Source organism: Lissotriton vulgaris, chromosome 2_1 (assembly GCF_964263255.1).
Source record: "Lissotriton vulgaris chromosome 2_1, aLisVul1.2, whole genome shotgun sequence".
NCBI classification, from domain to species: domain Eukaryota; kingdom Metazoa; phylum Chordata; class Amphibia; order Caudata; family Salamandridae; genus Lissotriton; species Lissotriton vulgaris.
This window is the reverse complement of record NC_141687.1, coordinates 495025611-495046518: the sequence shown is the minus strand read 5'-3', so window position 1 is coordinate 495046518 and position 20908 is coordinate 495025611.

Sequence of the window (20908 nt, the reverse complement as noted above, 5' to 3'; positions counted from 1 at the left end):
CTTGGAAATTATGGCAAATATGTGGTCTACAATTAATAATTTGAATTTACAGTCAGTCAGAGAGGCTAACTGGAGAAGGATGTTATATTTTAGCAAGTGGCTATTGTATAGAACCCCTCGCTTTGTAGCCAAGGTTTATCCCAATCAATCGGGGCAGTGTTACCGGTGCCATATTCATCCTGTAGCTAACTGGACTCATATAATATTACAGTGCCCCTCAGACACCTCAGACAGTGCCCAGCATGGCAGGAAAGTAATGAGAGCTGATTGCATTTACCAACCAAGTCTATGTCCTTCATTGGCCCTGTCTTTTTGCCTCTGCCTCCCGTATTTTTGATGTGTGCTGGACTTCATTTTTGCTGGTCTAGATGCTTTGGGCAATTTGCCACCTCTGATCAGTGCCAAAGTACAAGTGCCTCCTCTGTAAATTGTTAATATGGATTTGTGTTTCCATGATTGGCTTGTTTGACTTACTACTAAGTCCTTAGTACAGTGCACTGTAAGTCAAATGCTGCTTCTGGGCCTGCAGCACTGATTGTGCCACCCACACAAACAGCCTTTGAAAGGGGTCTGCTCATGCCAAACTACCAAGGGGGTGATCAGGGGTTATTTTAGGAGTGTCTCCCCTTAACCTGACTTGACAAAAAGGTCCCTATTTGGTCAAAGGTACCTACCTCTACCAACTAGCGACCCCCAAATCTAACAGTATCCCATCCACTTAACTCTAAATCTGGTACTTAGTCTAATTGTACTCCCTGGCCTCGTCCTCCACCACAAATTATTTTCAACAAATACCTTCACTTGGCAGAAAGGAGAATTACTCTACTGCAAATTAGAGGGATTAAGCTAGAGAATAGGGGGGTGTCACTGATCATCATATGATAAGCTTTTGCTTTTTGAGTCACTGTAGTTGATGAATGATGAAAGGGAAATATTCTGATGCGCGGGATGGTGGCGATGGAGAGGTTGGCCAAGTGTAGCTGGTGGTTGGGGGTGTAGAAGGAGAGCCGTCTGTTGGGGTAGGCTGGGCCGGTCTTATGGAGTGCCTTATGTGCGTGGATGAGGAGCTTGAAGGATATCCTCTTGTTGACGGGGAGCCAGTGCATGTTTCTCAGGTGGGCGGTTATGTGGCCGTGTCGTGGTACATCGAGGATCAGACGTGCCAAGGCATTTGGGATGCGTTGTAGTTGATTGATAAGCTTGGTCGGGGCTCCTGTGTAGAGGGCGTTTCCGTAGTCAAGTCTGCTACTGACGAGGGCCTGGGTGACTGTCTTTCTTGTATCTGTAGGGATCCATCTGTAGATCTTGCGAAGCATGCCGAGGGTGTTGAAGCAGGAGGAGGAGACGGCGTTGACTTGCTTGGTCATTGAGAGCGTTGAGTCAAAGATGATTCCCAGGTTGCGTGCATGGTCGGTGGGGGTCGGGGCTGCCCCCAATGCTGTTGGCCACCAGGAGTAGTCCTAGGCTGAAGGGTTGTAGCCGAGGATGAGAACCTTAGTCTTGTCCGAATTCAGCTTCAGACAGCTGATCTTCATCCAGTCGGCGACGGCCTTCATTCCTTCATGGAGATTGGCTTTGGCGGTGATGGGGTCCTTGGTGAGGGAGAGGATCAGTTGAGTGTCATTGGCGTAAGAGATTATGTTGAGGTCGTGCTGTAAGGTTGACATGTGCAAGAGGGGCCATGTAAATGTTGAACAGTGTCTGGCTGAGGGAGGATCCTTGGGGTACGCTGCAGATGATCTCGGAGGCTTCGGAACGAAAGGGGGGAGGCAAACACTCTAGGTTTGGCAGGAGAGGAAGGAGGTGGTCCATTCCAGAGCCTTGTCTCAGATCCCTGCGGCGTGGAGGCGTGCGCGTAGGGTGCAGTGGCAGACGGTGTCGAAGGAGGCGGAGAGGTCTAGGAGGATGAGTGCTGCAGTCTCCCCATTGTCTAACAGGGTCCTGATGTCGTCGGTGGCAGCGATGAGGGCGGTGGTTGCTGCGGAACCCTGACTGGGATGGGTCCAGGATTCTGTTCTCTTCGAGATATCGGGTTAGCTGTCTGTTAACGATTTTCACGATGACCTTGGCCGGGAAGGGGAGCAGAGAGATGGGTAGGAAGTTCTTGAGGTCTCTTGGGTCTGCCTTGGGCTTTTGAGTAGGACGTTGATCTCAGTGTGTTTCCAGCTCTCTGGGAAGGTCGCGGTCTCAAGGGAGAGATTGATGATGTTGCGATGGAGCTGCTTGCTTTGTTTAAGACGTGGTGCGGGAATGGGTCTGGGGTATAGCCCGAGTGGATTGTGCTCATGGCTTCCACATGCTTCTGGGTGGGGGGAAGTGTTCCATACATCTGAGCTGTGGGACAAGGGGTCCTGGTGGGAGTTGAAGTGCTGGCTGCCTATACACATGCCCCCATGGTAATGTTGCTAGATAACTTTGGGGTGCAGCTGAGAAAGTGAATGTTGGAATTGTGAGACATGCGTTGGTGAGTGTGTGGTGCACATGAATGCATTTGGGCCTCAGAGGTGTAGCTTTGTAGTTGTGCAAGAGAGTACATAGCAGTGTGATGGTAGACATTTGTTTGTACCTAACAGCCTCCACTCCCCCGGGTATTCCTGTGAGACTCTCTGGATGCTGTATGCCAAGCACCTTCTCCTCCCATCCAGTGAATGTTCTTAGTGGGATGGGAGGGCCACAGCCAGTCCTCTGAGCCAGCTGATGATTCTTGTTGTTCTACTCTTTCACCTTGCACTTGAGGTCATGCCACCGCTTCACAATCTTCTACTTGGTGAGCAGCCCAGTCCTTACTGCATTGACTTTGCTGACTATCCTTCCCCACATTTGTGTTCTGGTGGTTAATGGTGTCAGTTGGACCAGGTTATCAAACAAGTGTGGTTCTACTCTGATTACCTCATTTACCATTACTGACAACTCATTGTCAGTGAATTTGGGCATTTTCTTCAGTGCCATGGTGTGTTATGTGCAAATGGGTTAAAGGTGCACGTGTGAGAGTGATGGTGGTGATGTAAGTGGTGTGTGTGTTGTTGTGATGGTGAGATGTGTGGTGGTTTTCCTCTCCTTTGTGCTACAGGGTTGGTTCCTTCAGTGGTGGAGTATTGTAAAGTATTCTAGTCAGGGAAGGGGCTGGTATTATACTCAGCTATGTGGGTGTGTCAAAATGGAGAATTGCTGGCCGGGGTGCTTTGTGGGTTAACATGGGATTTGTATTTTTTTAGTTGCCATGGGGATGTGTCATTGGGGTGTCTTTGTTTTTTTTTAGGCTGAGCCAGTTTAATGAGTACACTTGGTGACCATGTTGTGTGTTTTATTGGTAGACCGCCATAATTGTTCCGGAGCGGCCGCGGCTGTGGGTATGCAACTGCCATTCCACTGGCTCTCCCATTCATCACTGGATGCAATTGCGGTGGTCGGAATCAGCAGATTGTTCCGCTGTCACCTCAATGGTATCCTAATGTCACATTTGGTCAATCTGCTGGCTGTGCACCATTTTTAGTTTTATTTGCCTTGAATCCAACCACTGGGGATGGATTTTAACCTTCTCCGCACGCTACTGGTGGTCTTTTGTGGCATCGTTCTGCTGCGCTCAGACTTTTCTGGTGGTTGATACTAATCGGACCGGCGGTTTTGCCGCGGTACATGCAGATGGTACATTTCGGCATCAACGGTGGTCAGAATGGTTTTCCGACCCCCATCCTAATCGACCCTTCTATTTTTGCAATTGATATTTATAGCTTTGATATTTTAAGAGTCGATATTATTTACCTTAAATTTGATATTCTTGATATCGATATTCTTGCTGATAATATTTCCACCTCACAATATTTAAAACTCTATTTTTTGGTAAGGGAATATTCTTTGTTTGATATTCTGTGCAAATACCCATTAGGCTATATAATTGGTCGATTAGGTGGGTTTGATAAATTTTTGTGTCTTAAGTAAGTAAGAAATATACCTCTGCTATTAAGTGATGATCATCCCTTAGGAAACCATATTCTTTGTGTGTCAATGAGTCCTGTTCATATCATTCATACACCTGTTGTGTACCAGTTTTACTTGCTCTGTACTGTTCCTAACTTATCTTCACATAACATGCGACATCATTCAAATGTCCCATCATTTCGTCAGTAAACATTGTTTGCGGCCATAAGACAACCTTGCCCCCTTTGTGAGAGGGTTTAATCACTATGAGGTTGATTACGTTGGAGGTTGCAGGCACCTCCGCGGTGCTGGCAGAAAACATTGATTTAGTTACTCCGGAAGCAGTCATCGCAACAGCCATATTACAATGGGCAAAGACAGCCCATTTTCCATCAGTCACAATGTTTACGGTTCCGCCAGAAATGTTGTTATGCAACAGTGCCAGAGGGAGCCAATAGAGAAAGTTAGCCGTGTGGAAGGATGTCCTGACCGCCAACCAGATCACAATGCATCAAACAGGCCATCGGAACAAGGCAGTAAAACCAGCTCATCAGAGATGTCCTAAGCACAAGTACGGAGCCAGAAATTTGAGTCAGAGACATCTCTCCATATTCATGCACGTGATGGATCCTGCTCTACAAGCCCTACCGCTGATCTACCTGATCCACTACCAGCAAATAGGACGCCATAACAGACACCAGCAGAGGTAGGTCCAAAACATCTCCCCGCATGCAATCCCTTGACAACAAAAACAGACAGCAATCGCTCAGGTATAACTTACCTGTCAACATCGGACAGCCTCATGGACACAGGAACATATACCACAGTTAAAGTAGTCATTCCACACACAAAGGTACATTGTCACCTCAGCATCAGGGAAACCCACCTCGATAATATTTATACCACCTACCATGGCTGTGGCAGACTCGTCACAGCAGCGATGAAGCAGTGGCCAAACTTGACCATATGGATGTAGAAGTTCAGCACATGATTGCAGGCTACTAATGTCCTTATATCATCCTCCTGCCAACACCCACTTAAAACGAACCTCCAATTAGCACAACATAGCTGCTGCAAGGAATGATGTGCAGGCACAGTGTCTATAGTGACATCTCAGTAGGCTCATTATAAAATGGATAGCAACAGCAGTGACAGATGAGGCAAGAGTCACTTGAAAGGGACAATGGCGATCATTGCAGTCAAATCAGGGTTAGGCCAAATCCAAGGCATGAGCAAAAAGGATGTGTTTGGAGAATTCACGGAGGTACAATAAGGTGTTGGATGAGACAGAGAGCAAAGGCAGATGTCATATTAAGAGAGCTACCACTGCCATATATTTACAGTTCAGCCCACACCCTAATCAGACATTGCCAAGCTCATCACATACAATGGCAGGCCATACCGCATAATGACGGGCCATACCATGCAACACTGTATAGATTTTTTACTTAACTGCAAACTTCTAGTAAACACTAGAGTTCATTTGTCTCATTTGTGTACTGCTGCACTAAATGACCCCAATGTGAGTATGTCCTGTACATCAATAACAATGAGTAGCCTGCCACTCCACTGAACTCATCAAAAACATCTCTCCACCTCTCCAAATGTAGCACCAGTCTCATGAAGAGGCCATCTTGATATCAGTGAATACTGACCTAAGATACATGTCAAAAACCTTCCTTCCTCACACCTGCCTTCCACTCATGTGAATACATGTGAGTATTTGAATAAATATAGAGTCATTGTGCAGATTACAAACCTTGAAACTGGTCCGTCTGCATGTCGACTCCTTGATACAGCTCACAAACTCTTACTTTTCTTCCTCCACAAACTATAACTCACCAACACTGTATGAGAACAAGTAAAGTATTCAAATGTAGAGGGACCAGTAAAGGTAATGTATGGAGAGATGAGTGGTAGCATATGTTCATTGAAAGTAAGAGGTCTCACATACGACACTACACTTAGAACATCAAGTAATCCATGTGCGGCACAGAGATTCTAATTGTATGAAAGATATCATCAGTGCACTATCCCTGTGATCCAGCAATGCAAGGAAGGCATTGAACCAGAATAAGATGACCTGTCATTACGCATACAGTGACCAGCACTTCATTTGTCTTAACTCATATGTTATATGTGTATGCCACAGGCACAACACTCATGCCTCATGGTAACCTTCCCTGACAGTCAAACTTGATAATAATCTTCACACTTACCACTCACTATACATCTACAACCTTACCCTGCTCTACACCTGGGATCATATCTGATAAAGGTGCTAATGTACTCCTATGAGTTTTCTGCTACACAATGCTACACCCTGGTTCGTATCTTAAAATCTCTGAGCTCAGGTCAAGGATGTTTGATATAATGCAGAGCTCAATGCAATTGCTAAATACATGTATCAGAGACCCCACCAAAAGAAGCCCAACACGAATGGACATGTGCAGCAAAAGAGTGGATAGCCGTCTATGGTCCAAGTCCTCCCTGGAACAGATATAATATTTTCTCCTGTGGCCAACTGCACAGTCTGCATAATCCATCAAAAGCAAATTCTCTATAAACAAATGACACATTTAACCCCAAAGTGTGTACATCCAGACAAATCTGCCAACACTGACATAGCATCTCCAACAGTTGCTGTCAGGCCGTGACCGATTGCGCCTGCTACTTGTAAGGAACTGGGCATAGATCAGAGAAACTACATCACCCCGAAGGCCATCCTTCTGGGAGGGTCAACGTCTTGTTGAAATTAAGGCCAGCGCACAGAGCGTTGTGCGTAATTCTGGTTTTCAACTAATTTTTGTTGCAGAGCGGCTGCTCTGTGTGTGGTACTTCGCTGCGTGCCTTGATCGAGCGCACGCTGGTTTATGGTGCAGTCCGGGCTCAGAGCTGCACTGCCCACGATCCCTTGAACTGTCCTGCTAGGGGGGGAATCGCTGTTCTAATTACTGCCCGGTGGAGCAGCAGCATCTGGGTTTGGTTTCTTTTCTCCGGCTGCAGAAAACGAATGAGGAGTGGACATTCCGGTCGACATCGGTAGGAGCCGGTTTTTAACACCAGAAAAAGGTCACGTAAGTCAACAGTAATTGTCCCTGAAAGCAGGTATTTCAGTAGGATTTCATAGTGGGAACAGTGGACAGTTCTTACTAAATAGAGACTTTTTAGGGATCAAGACTTTTGTGCTGACTTTTCTCCTTCAGGATGTTTTTGGGGCAAACAGAAACGGAAGCATATTTCTGTGCTAACTTTTGATTCCCCTTCGCTCCGTTTATTGGCAAGCCATTATCTCTTATTCTTTTCTGTCCTTACTTTATGATGTCTTTTGATACCTAAGGAATGAGAAAAGGGTATGTATGTGTTTTGTGGTTTTCTCATTTTTTAGTAAGGTTTGAAATTGGAGAGTGGAGTTGTAATAGTTTTAGTTTCATCTATAGGTATTTGTCCTCCAGTTGAGAGAAGATATCTCACTAAGACTAGAGGAGGGAGCATTGAACAGGTATTGAATTACACTAGTGAGACCATATGAGAGTAGACATGGAGTGCAATATTGCTGAGTGTAGTGTTGTTTTCCAGGTGAGGAGCGTAGGGAGCAACAAGACATAGTGGAATATTTCACATTGTGTAGGCCTCAAATGTTCTTGTGACAGTAGCGTCATGCATTGGTCACAAATACACTGTAACAGCACACAGTGGAGTTACAGAGATTGGATTTTTGTACAAGACTGATATGTATTTGAATACAACACAGTGGAGTTGATAAAGTGTAATGTGACATCAATGTATGGCAAAAGTCACATATAATGTATGTTTGCCAGAGTCAGTTAGCACAGTGAGAACAAAGGTAAGCAAAAGCTATATCTGATCCCAAAACACATTGGAGTGACACACTCTGCATACTCACAAATGATGTGCCCCACAAATAGGTGTAACCCAGGACTGCAAGGTCACACTGACACACTGCACATTACTCCGGGAACAACTGCAACATGTGCACCCAACGTCCTGTATGTGTCTGAGCATGTAAATGAACAGGCACTTATAAACTGGATCATACATGTGTAAAAGGATCATGCTTAAGGGCACATACACAATAATACATCAGCTTCTGACATGAAAATAACACTGCATGAGTAGTCGATAACTGGTGGCCGCATGAGCTTGGTCCTATTCCTACCCCCGTCACTGAAGTTAAAAACCTTGGGGTTTGGTTTGACTCCCAACTGAGCTTTCCCATCCACACTAAAAAAGATTACTGCTTCGCGTTTTGGGATTCTGCGTCAGCTCCGATCCACCTTTAAATTCTTCGACGCTCCCACTCGACAACTCATTGTGCAAGCCATGATTCTGTCCAAACTAGATTATGCTAGTTCTCTTTTTCTTGGCTGAACTCTCCCGTCTCCAACGCGTCCAGAACGCTGCCGCCAGGGCTCTGGTTGGCTTACCCAAATTTTGCTCAGCCAGAAAAACCATTCATAATCTCCATTGGCTTCCGGTGGCACAGAGAATAATGTTTAAATCTCTTACTCTGACGTTTAAAATCCTTAAACTCTCATCCCCTCAGATTCTGGAGCATCTCATCTCTCCCTACGTCCCTGCACGCTCTCTGAGATCCTCTGTTCTCCACCTAGCCATAGTGCCTCGCTTTAAGAGATCCAGGATTGGCGGCTGCTCCTTCCGAGTTCTTGCCGCCAAACTATGGAATTCCCTGCCTGCCTACATACGTGCCATTGATGGGCTCCTCGCTTTCAGGAAGGCTGTCAAAACCTTTCTCTTCCCTCTAGCTCCTTAGTTCTGTTGTGTTGTGTTTTTTTCTCTCACTCTTGTTCCGGCTTTTCTGTTCTGTACTAGCGCCAGGACGCCCCTTTGCTGGGGCATCTGTGCGCTCAATAAATCCGGATAACATAACATAACATAACATAGTCAAGTGCACACATGTAAATGTACCCATGTGACTATGAAGCCATACCTATCCAAGATAACTTCACACCTACACTGGTATGTATACATCAAGATACATCCCTCACATATGATGCACCCTGTCCAACCCTCAAGTCATCATGTAAATCTAAATAGTCATTGTTGATGTGGAGGATCCAAATATGACGTGTACAAAAGTTGAGCCCTGACAAATTAAGCTAGAGGACAAGAGTAGACCATCAAAGATTAGCATCATTTAGCATTAAATTAGCAGGGAAAATGGACACTGAACTCAGTGTGGCAGACGAGGAAGCAGATGTTGAAATTCCTATGTCTGCCAACTTTGTGGAGTCATCGCAGTGCTGGAGTGCAAGGATGTTGAGCTAGGTGTTTCTGGCACAGATTCCTCTAGGGCATTCCTCTCCCCCTCCGAGGTACTGGTCCCCTTAATGTCGCTGTACTCCTGGGGGCCACTAATGCCAGCTGCTTCCTTAGTGGATTTGGCCCCTCTCCTTCCCTTCCCTTTAATTGATGCTATAAGACAGAGGCATAGGTTCAGTAAAATGGCCTCCTCAAAAAGATGATATGAAATACGAATTCATTTGACTTAAGACCCAAATTTCACTTGTACATGCACTAGCTGCATAAGCCCAATTGTTTGCCTGATCTCATGATGCATTGATACATGTTTTTTGGACGTTCATGCTCCATGATGCATTGACACTGCTGAATTGCTGTGCATGTTTCAACATTTCAAAATCATAACCTATTGTGTGTAGACACACCTACATGCCTTTCGTTAGAGGGCTACTCATCCAAATCTGTTTCTCCCACTTGAAGCATGAGGTCACAAAACACTACAAATACAAACTGGAACATGACAATTCTTAGGTGATCTTATATAATATATGTATATATATTTGAAATACCAGCATTTGTAAAGTGCACAGCTACCTCCGGAGAGGTGTCCAGGTACGGAGGACGTGGGGAAGATTAAGCAAGCTATTGCCCAGAGTCACATGGTACTGGGCTAACCTGCCACTGGCACCGTGGATCGAACTGTGAACTCGGTAGTACGGAGTCAGGCACCCTGGCCGCTGTGCCACATCTACTCCACCTTCCATCCAACTATGTTGGTACTGCAGCACAACTACTGCTGAACATCGTTAACCAATTTGTAGATGCATCAATGACATGAAAGTGCCTACCACAAATATCTCAATGCACCCAACATGATGCTCACTGTTGTTCACTGCCAGTTGATGTATTTGAGACTCACACCTCTCTGTATTTTACATGGACACATTTTTAGGCATAAACTATTATGAAGAACTATAATCTAATGTTGACAAAAAGACGATGCCCATAAGCATGGTTAGGGCAATTGGATGCAAGGGCCCCGCATGTTGTGACATGTCACATACCAACAATATTTCAATCTCAGGGCAAGCCGTCAATGATCCAAGGCATGAGAGTGCCTTTGATAAATGAAGCTTTGAGTGGTCTCCATAACGACAGGCATTGTGTGATGGAGCAAAGATTTGTAGAAAAGTGACGTGCTTGGAAGCAATCCTCTCATTTAAATGTAATGATGATACTGGTAAAGCGCACTGTTACCCCATCTCGGGGTGTCCTGGCGCTGAAGACCGCTGGGGAACCCGTCCTGGCTTTCCCTGTGAGATGGGCCCTTCTGGGTATCTCCAAGGTGAAACCAGGCATCCCCGGCGTCTGTGGGGGGCCGTTGTAGAGATGAGGCAAGCTTAATGCCCAGAGTTGCAGAGTCTGATCCCTGGTTAGAGTAGGCACCGAGGCGAGAATTATCGAGTCAGTTGACCCTGGTCCGCAACCCTGCTGTGTCGGGAATTGAACCCTGGTCCCGGGCCGTTCTCTGCTTCCGGGTCTGCCGCCTCTAACTAGTGAGCCACACCACTCCACATTTAAACTCTCTAACATGTTATTACCTACATAGTGTGTAAAATTAATATGCACCACATAAAACAAGGGTTATTGAAGCTTGTGTATGTGTTTACTAACATAAATAATTCGAGTGGCTTTCTAAAATGGCTGTAAACGGGAAATCTTTAACGCGCATGAGTCAACCGCATCTACGCAGTATGACGAGCTGTCATTTGGAGGGAACATTCTTGCGCATGAGCAGCAAGTACTAATATGGAGTCTTGAAGTCTCACATGCTTTGAATCTGCTTGTTTGAAACTAAATGGAGTGAATTTAATAATGCTAATGCTGGTAAAGTAATAATAAGTAAAGGTAATTAGAGTAGAGATGGGGGTATATAGTGAGACCATTTATTCTTGAAAATAACATCTGTCTTTCTGACTTTATTATTAGTGCATATTTGGGCCTCTTGGGTATATCTGGAGTGAGCCGTGTCACATAGGTTTCCAATCATGGCAAGTGGAAGTCAGCCTGGAAGGATGACGTGTGGTTCAAGAAGAGTGCAAGGCCACAGCATGCATGAAGCCTGAGAACCTGGCAGTACAAGACCTGAATGAATAAGACCACATATTAAAGTTAAACATTTGTATCGGATACAATGTGAATGCGGTGGGAAAATAACGTTTGAATAAAAATTAGGGGGATGGGTTTATTATGGCCACATGCATCATTGCACCCATTTGCAATTCCTAAATTGGGAAAATTAAGGAATCGCAATTTCGAAATCGCAAACGGCAATGCATGAATAATTCGCAAATATTTTTGCGATTTCTTAATTTTCCTTAATTGCGATTCACATTTTGCGAATCGCAATTAAGGAAAACCTTCCTATTGATTCCTATGGGCCAAAAGGAATCAATGGGAAGGCATTAACATTTTGTGATTTTTCATTTTGCGAATCGCAATTTGTTAATGCATTTCAAGGGTGCTGAGGGGGGTCCATATATATGTTCTGTTTTATTAAGTGGCAGTTGCACACACACGTCCAAAGGGCATGTGTGTGTGTAACACGACACTTTCAAAAATGCATTTTTGAGCATTTTTGAAAGATTTCACAAATGAACATGAGGTTCAACCTCGTGTTAATTTGCTCCCCCTATTTGCGAATTCGCATTTTTTTAAACATTCATGCATTGCATTTAAGGAATCTCAAAAATGCGATTCTTTAAATGCAATCGCATTTTTAGAAATCACAAAAAATTTTGATTTCTAAAAAATTGTTTAATGCATCCAAAAAAGTGATTTTGGAATCGCAAATGGCCGAATTTTGCGATTCGCACCGTTTGCGACTCCAAAATCGATTGATGCATGTGGCTGTAAGTATCCTAAATTATTATGATTAGAAAGAAGATCGCAGAAGAATTTCAAGGAGGAAGAGAGTGTCAAAGAGGAGTCATCTGTCCTGTCCTAAATCCTGTATTGAAGTCTTTGTCTCCTAAACTATCCCGGGGGACCCCTATCAGCCCTTTGGCCAGGGGATTAGTCTTCACACCATCTTAGGTAAATATAGATTTTGTGAGGTTGCAGATGTTCTTTTCTCTCTGTCCTGTCCTTTCTGAGCATAACTCATTGCAAGTATGAAGTATGTGCTGTTGATATGATTAATTGAACCTTCTCTCCTATGAGTACTGGTGAATGTGCTGTACTTTGAAGAGGTTCACATGCAAATAATTTAGATAAAGACTCACAACTTTCCCAAGTCTTTGGTTATTTACTTCAAGGTACAACGTTAGAATTTAGTTAATTTTCACCATCAACTAGTTCAACTAATGGTCCATTGACCAGAGGAAAGAACTTTTTGATCAGTGAAATGTTGGTTAGAAATTAGGAATTATCAATCTTGAGGTATGAAAATAATAAACTTTGACTCCAGCGGTTTACACAAATTGTGAGAGTTTATGGGCCCAGGTGAGTATATGGTATTGGAATATCTGCTGCTGGTACACGTGTGCCAAAAGGTAGTGTTTGGCATCTGACATCCCTACGTTTTGCTGACTGCTGACACCCAGGACACATCAATGTCACAACAATCATTCACTGAGGTAAACCAGTGGCCACAAGTTGACCATGCAATTATGTTTATGTACACCCCTGCTCAATGCACACATAGTAAGTACTACCACTCATAATGACATCGGCTTTTTTTTATCAAACATTACAATAAAACACTTCAAATACATCAAAATACTCACTGATCACATACAACCATGATAAGCCCTAGTGCTAACACAATCTTCCTATAGCCACGTTTAGCTCCATAGTTTAAAACTTCCACTGTCTAACCATCCCAATGACATGTTGCCATGTGCACAATGAGCAAATACAGATCATCCAATCATCACAATCAGCACCTGTGTGCAGCTGCTGTCATTGTGGCAGGGAATGACATTATGTGATGCCATGCTGCTGATATGTGTCTTAATGTGTCACTGTGATGCTGTCATCTGTGTCATTTTGCTGTACTTTTGAACAACAGAGGGAACCGAAGTGGACTTTGGTTAACGGGGTCTAGTGTACAAGTCCGAACAACTAGTAACACAAGGAGGGTACAAAGTTCCCCGGGAAAATAAAATAAAAGCTGTGTGAGTGTAGTAGAGGAGAGCAAAAAAAGGGGGGAATTCCCTTGTTGGAACTAAAACCCTCACACACCCAGTAAACTAGGTGTCATGCTTCATCATATGGGTTCTGCTCCTCGTCAGACTGGCGCTGCAATGTCTGACGGGCTCAGGTGACGGGCTAAGGTGCCCCGCAGACTGCTTCCGTGGGACCGGCAATATAGGTATGGTACCTAAGGGAGAGAAAGAATGCCAAGTAGGGGGCATATTTATAAAAACTGAGACAACTGGGGACATGTGTTTGTCAAACTGTATTAATGGAGCCCATAGTGCTCATCAAGGACAGCTCAAGTAAGTTGCTAACTTTCCTCGAGCCCAAAGCCAGTATTGCGTAGAGATCAGAGTTGCCTATTAGACAACACGCAGTACCCGAGGCCGTCTGTTCCCGCAGGAAATCGCCAAACCAGAGAGCCGCACACCGCCCCACGGGAGCAGTCTGCGGGGCACCTTAGGGAACTTCTCAGGGTAAGCACTTAGCCCTCAGTTCCTTCATTCGCAGCGTCTTTACTCTCATTCTTGATTGAGATTGTAATTTACACTTTCTATTTTCCACTGTGTAGTACTGAACACTTAGGTCCTGAAGAATTTCCATTAAGGCAAGAAACATGTTGATCTGACCTGAGGGTTGTACATATTTTGCTTTGAACCTTCCCGGCATTTATCTCCCCTCCCACCCCTTTTAATCAAGGGAGTCAACCACGCCAATAAAGTACATTGTGGACTGACCCACCTTTTTTAATTCACCTGCACTTCACAACTACACTTTCCCTGCCCTCTCACATAGATGCATCATATGGCTGGAACAAAAGATCTCTGATAAAGAGCCCCGGTTTCAGGAAGCCGTCAGACATTGCAGCGCCAGTCTGACAAGGAGCAGAACCCATATGATGAAGCATGACACCTAGTTTACTGGGTGTGTGAGGGTTTTAGTTCCAAAAAGGGAATTCCCCCCTTTTTTGCTCTCCTCTACTACACTCACATGGCTTTTATTTTATTTTCCCGGGGAACTTTGTACCCTCATTTTGCTGTACACCATCCATGGGACAGGTGTAACCTCTGTTTACTCACTGCACCCTGAGCCCACATTAGTCCATGTCTCAATCTAGTTGCACATCATCACATCAGTTACAATACTGTGGGAGCCACACAGCACACACAAGGCTCACAAGTGAACTGTGCTAGACACTTCACACAACCTCTTTTCCTGTGTAGGCCTTTGTAGGAATGGCTCAGTTCAGACACCATTTTCCAGATGGAACATGCAAAACTGTCAAGATGATTTGTTTTCCTACAGGAGAATCCAACTGTTGTACACATGCAGAACCTCATGTCATTGCCTGTGAGGCAACTTTGAACCAATTGCATCACATTAGACATCTCAGAGGTTCTTAGACTGCTAATGGCTGGGATTAAGGCAGTCAGTCATGCACTAATTCACATTTAGCCCAATATTCACCCCCAACTTGCAGATATTGGTCCCTCAAGTGTCCATATAGTTCTGGGAGTCACTGCCAGGATGCGGGCCAATAGTGGGGTCATGGTCTGGCGTTCCAACATTCCACTCCGAGGGACCAGCTCCAGGGTCATTTTTGAAAAGTTTTTGCTGAGGTGGCAGATGTTGTCCCATCTGTTGTGGCAGTGAGTATGGCGCCGGTTGTAGACTTTCAGGTCCCGCACCTTGCAGGCAATGACCATCCATATTGCCTTATGCTTATGGACCCTGAGCTGTAGTCATGGGAGACAAGATAAAAACTTTGTAAACCATATGTTGTTGTTGACCATTATGTGCCAGTCCAGAAGCATGTATACAATACCACACACAGATCGATGGGCAGCAGAGTCCATAGAACATGTCACATACTATACTCTGACTAAGCTTAATGAGTACAATGTTAACTAACTATGAGGATAGACCGACTACCTGGTCTTCTCACACACATGCAGAGGGCGTGCACTTGTTTCAGGGTGAAACAAGTCCTCTTCTGTGATGCATGATGTGCGTGAGCCTGAAAGACTATACACTGTAATTGATACCTAGTGGTAATACTCAATGTGTCTAACATTACACACCCTTAATGTCCTGGACCATTGCATAGCTATACGTGTCAGGAATGTAACAATAAGGTACCTGACACTACATTCTCAAGATTAAGGCCTGTCTTGTGTACTCTCATACCTCTATATGCTGCTTCATAAATAGGAAGGTGCACTACTCATATGTTTAGCCAAGTCCTTTGTGTGATGTGGCCTTGATACATTGTGCATTCACAGGACAGGCCTTAGGTGTTTAACCCCTTCCATGCTGCACGAATTGTCATGCTGTGCGGGCGTTTTAATGAGTGGGAGGGGTTCGGACGGTCCCATTTTGCTAGGCAGAGTTTGACACATTTACATTACCGATTCAGAGACCAATATGTGTGATGCAAGTGTCCAAGGGAGCTGCATCAGTGACATGCTGCCATCCTCCCCACACATTCCAGTGCAACATCTTGAACACCATGTATGGGCCATGCAGATGTCAAAATCTAAAGTCATTAACATTGTCTTGCACTCTGAGGCACATACTAATGTCCAGTTACATAGCATGAGAATTCTAATCACTGAAAACAGAAGTTACCCATTCACTTACCATTATCTCTGGAGCACCATACAACTGCCAACACTGGCCAAGGACCTTGTCCACCAGGACCTCCAGCTCCTGTGTGTTGAGAGGGCACGCCCTGATGTTCTCAGTACGAGCCATGACTGGTTCCAGAGATTAAAAACAACAGCAGATTGTGAAGCGGAATGGAAGTATTCATGGGGTAAAAGGCTTTCATTGGTCCATCATCACAGGTAATTTTCATCCATGTAGGCATGTGTAAACCTTTTTTGTGGGTTTGTGTTTCATTGTTGAATATGCAAATGTGTGTTATTTAAACTCCTCCCACAGTCATGATGGTCTGCCCACGTAATTTGCTTATATTTCTATAAACAGAGCTGTGTATTAATGAAGTTTTGTCCAGGTTGCACTCACTGCCAGCATTTTTGTTTTATGTTCTGTTTTGTGGTACTCAAGGTGGATTTTGTGCCCTGACAGCAGCTACATACAATTCTGCATGTATAATATTTGCCACATGTGCAGTATCATCTACCCACAGGGCTGGGTACACATGATTTAGCAGTGTCCCATATGCCTGATATATAGGTTAATTTGTATCTACCAATAGTTAGTATGTAGACCCTGGTTACCTAGTTGACTACAGGGGATCAACGTGTCTATGCATGTCACTTGTTCATTAAACAGATCCAACAGTTCTGTCAATGTTGTGCTTGTGTGAGTCATTCTGTACGCTGTTATCCACATTTCATCTTTGACTCTTTTCACAAATGTCCCCTGCCAGATTGCAAAGGAGAAGACCACCAGTGTATTGACCTATACCAGACCTGTTGAAAAGAGGATACAGACATCAAAAAGAAACTCCGTCTCAATCACCTTACCTTTAAAGAGCTATGAACTCAGCTGGATCCCCATTTGAGGCCTCACAGAACCTATCCAACAGCTTTCATAACAACAATGAAGGTGATGGCCTCCCTGCATTACTTTGCCACAGGTGTGTTTCAGTACACCGTGGAGATTGCAGGAGCGATGTCTCAACCATTGTTTAGCATGGTGTTGCGTGATGCCCTGTCTGCATTGTTAACATAAAAGGATAGCTACTTCCACTTTCCAAGAAAGCATGAATTGGCAGATGTAAAGGGGGACTTTTATGACCTTGGTCACATCCCAAATGTTGTTGGAGCCATTGACGGCACACAGATTGACCTTGTTCCACCACAGGCATGGAAGCACATCTACCGTAATAGGAAACGTTACCATTCAATAGATGTGCAAGTGGTATGCCAAGCCGGTCTGATAATATCCCACGCATGTGCCAAATTTCCAGGGTCTGCACATGACTCCTACATAATGCGCACAATTGATGGCAAATCTTCATCCAGAGAGGGCCTGGCTTTTTGGTGAGTGAGCTGTGTCAATAATTGCGGTGTATGTGTGACATGCTGATGACCTCTTTCTCCTCAAATAGTTCAATTACATTGTTGGTGTGGGTTTCTTACTACTAGGTGACTCAGCGTATCCCAACTGGCCTTGGTTGCTGAGCCCACTGAGGAATCCAAGGATGCCAGGGGAATTCCACTTCAATGATGCCCATGGGAGGACACATTGTGTAGTGGAGCGATCTTTTGGACTTCTGAAGGCAAGATTTAGATGTCTGGACAAGAGTGGTGGTGCACTACTCTACTCTCCCCAGATGGTGTGTCAGATCAAAGTCGCCTGCTGCATGCTCCACAACCTGGCATTTTGCAAAGAGATCCCCCTCATTCAGGACGATGATGAGCAACATGAGCCCCCTGCTGCAAATCCAAACATGCCCAGTGACAATGATATTGGCGAGGAGGAAGGTCTTGACTTGTGTCAACAGATCATCAACAAATACTTCCCTTGAGTGTAAGTTTGCATTGATCAACTATGACCGTGCCACTTTGCCTTGCTGTTAGGGCAGAAGCATTAATGATGTGTTGGGATGCCGGATGTTGTTGGCACACTGCTGTAGGGTACTTTGTGCATTGCTGTGATTGTATTTCCACAATTCAAATTTCTGTAGGTCAGTTTGCATTCACATCATATGATTTGTGTTCTTTAAATGAGTGTCCATGCATGTATTATGTGCATATGAGCCTTCCAGCTTTGCTAAACTGGGACTTACACATTGCATTTTTTGCATATCATGATTGGACTATGCATTTCCTAACATGGGACTTTTTGATTGAAAGTGTGATTTATGTGACATTTACATGAGTTTAGCTGTCTGTGGAGTGGATGTGACATATTGAGCTTTGAAGAGGTGCCTAACAAGAGAGGGATGTGGTGGTCATATTCTTCCATGCTGTTGAGGGTTGAAGCAAGAGAGCCTGAGCAGGCTACTTACCTGTAAGGAGTAACTGTGGAGCAAGATGGCTGCCGCATGGGTCTGGGGTGGGGAGGGTGCTCCATGCTCTTTGGGCATGAGGCCAGAGAGCATGAGTCAGTTACCTACCTGTAAGGAGGTACTGTGGAGGGAGATGGGTGCCACATCGGCCTGGGGTGGTGAGGGTGCTCCACGCTGTTGGGAGTGAGGCCCTAGAGTGCCTTATGCGAGTCATAGTGTTATTCTCAGGTCCCAACAGCCCCCTCCCTAGTAAGATGGCTACCTACCTGTCAGGACGTACTGTGGAGGGAGATGGCTGCCACATGGCTCTGGGGTGGGGAGGGTGCTCCATGCTGTTTGGGAGTGAGGCCAGAGAGCATGAGCTGTCTACCTACCTGTAAGGAGGTACTGTGGAGGGAGATGGCTGCCACATGCCTCTGGGTGGGAGGGTGCACCTTGCTATTTGGAAGTGAGGCCAGAGGACCTTGTGAGAGTTACAGTGTTGCTGACAGGGCCCAAAACCCCCGTCTCCAGTAAGATGGCTACCTACCTGTCAGGTGGTAATGTGGAGGGAGATGACTGCTACATGGCTCTGGTGTGAGGAAGGTGCTCAGTGCTGTTTGCAAGTACGGCTAGAGAGCATGACCTGAACCTACCTGTAAGGAGGTACTGTGGAGGGAGATGGTTGCCACATGTCTCTGGGGTGGGGAGTGTGCTCAATGATCTTTGGGAGTAAGATCAGAGGGCCTTGTGGGAGTTGTAGAGTTGGCCTCAGGTCCCAACAACACTCTCCCTGGTAAGAGGGCTACCTACCTCTAAGATAAAGCAGGGGAAAGAAATTCTAGCCAGTGAGACATGTTTTGGAAAGAGTGCATTGTACATAAGGTAATTTTTGACTGGCAAATATAGCTCAATGGTTGTGCACAACAGTACATGACAGTGTGATGGGATACATTTGTTCGTACTTACCAGTCTCCACTCCCCCAGCTATTGCTTTGAGACTCTCTGGATGCAAGATGGCAAGCACCTTCTCCTCCCATTCAGTAAAAGTTAGTTGTAGAATGGGAGGGCCACCACCAGTTCTCTATATTCACAAAGGCACTAGGTTTTATGTTAACAGGAAATACTTGCGCTCTGCATAAGTTTCTGACAGCATGTCAGGTTAGAAAAAAAATGTTAACGGTGGTGCCACAGGAAAAGGGAAACCCTCTGAACCCTTTACAAGGTATCGTAAACAACACCTAGACTATATGCAAACAATTTCCTATGCACACAACATATTGCACTAAATAGTAAGCTTTTAACTCAATGTAGACGTTGACTCGTTACAGTCAATTTTACAAGTGTGAAACCATGGTTTATTATATCGGTGGAAATCTTTACATGTTCTTTCAGAAACTGACGATTGGATCGTATCGATCATTTGTATTCTGCCCATGCGCCCTTAGATACAGCAATTCTTTGATAATTACGGACCTTTAAAGGTGAGCTGCGTTTTAAAAAATTGTTTTTTAACTCCTTTCACGAGTTTAAAGTGTGATACTTTCTATAAATTGTAAGTTCAGTACAAATATTGATTGGGCTAAACTAGGTCTGTGAGACACTCAAGATCTTTAGAAGTAGGTCTTTCATGCGGCTTTAAACCCCAACATGGTGTAGTATCGGATAGGCTTTTGTTAATAGAATAAGGTCGTAGATATCGTCCTGTTTCACAGGGGAGCATTATGGTAAAAGAGACAATGTTCCGAAATAGTTAATCACTGTCTTTCAGTACCATTATGGTTACCATACAATCTTTATAATTTCAATGAGAACTAGTTCTATAGTTTCTTAACAGATTCAAACCATAAATGGTTTGGCGGCAAAGTATCTTTCCAGATGTATAGTCACTCAATCACATTGACTCTTCAAATTCCACTCTTCCCTTCTTTTATATTTTTCTGTTATTCTGGTACACGTGACTGCGGGTCTCTGTTCACGTTACTGAAGATACAAGGGAAGAAGAGCTACAACTATCGAACGTACAAGATACCCTTGCCGGGTTGGAATTATCACCGGTCAAGTGGTAAGTGGAGTAGCTAACACTTCATGAACTCACAAAACGACCATATCAGCTCCAAATCGCAACCATTACAAATATTCAAGTCTACTATCATATATTTTTCATTAGGAATTACAACATACGCCATCATTTCAAGAAAGGTATGTGTTGGCATGAATACTGGCATGAACATGCCTCATCTTTGCGCACAACTATAGAGGTGGAGGGACTTTTCTTTACGGCTTCTTACCGCGAAAGCAATGAATTTCACACTCACCTGGAAATCTTACCCTCACCGAGCACAATGTTTATCATTTTTTTCAAAACATCTTAAGACCAATCGACTAAAAAAAAATTTTTTTTTAAAAATTGTCCATAGCAATCTCCAATGCTTTTCCTTTCTCTCTCTTCAATGTATGTATAAAATAAAAATAAAATTTTGGACAATACCCAAATCTTTGTTGCACAGCGATGCGTCGTGTTTGCAGTCACGTTTCTTTCACCTT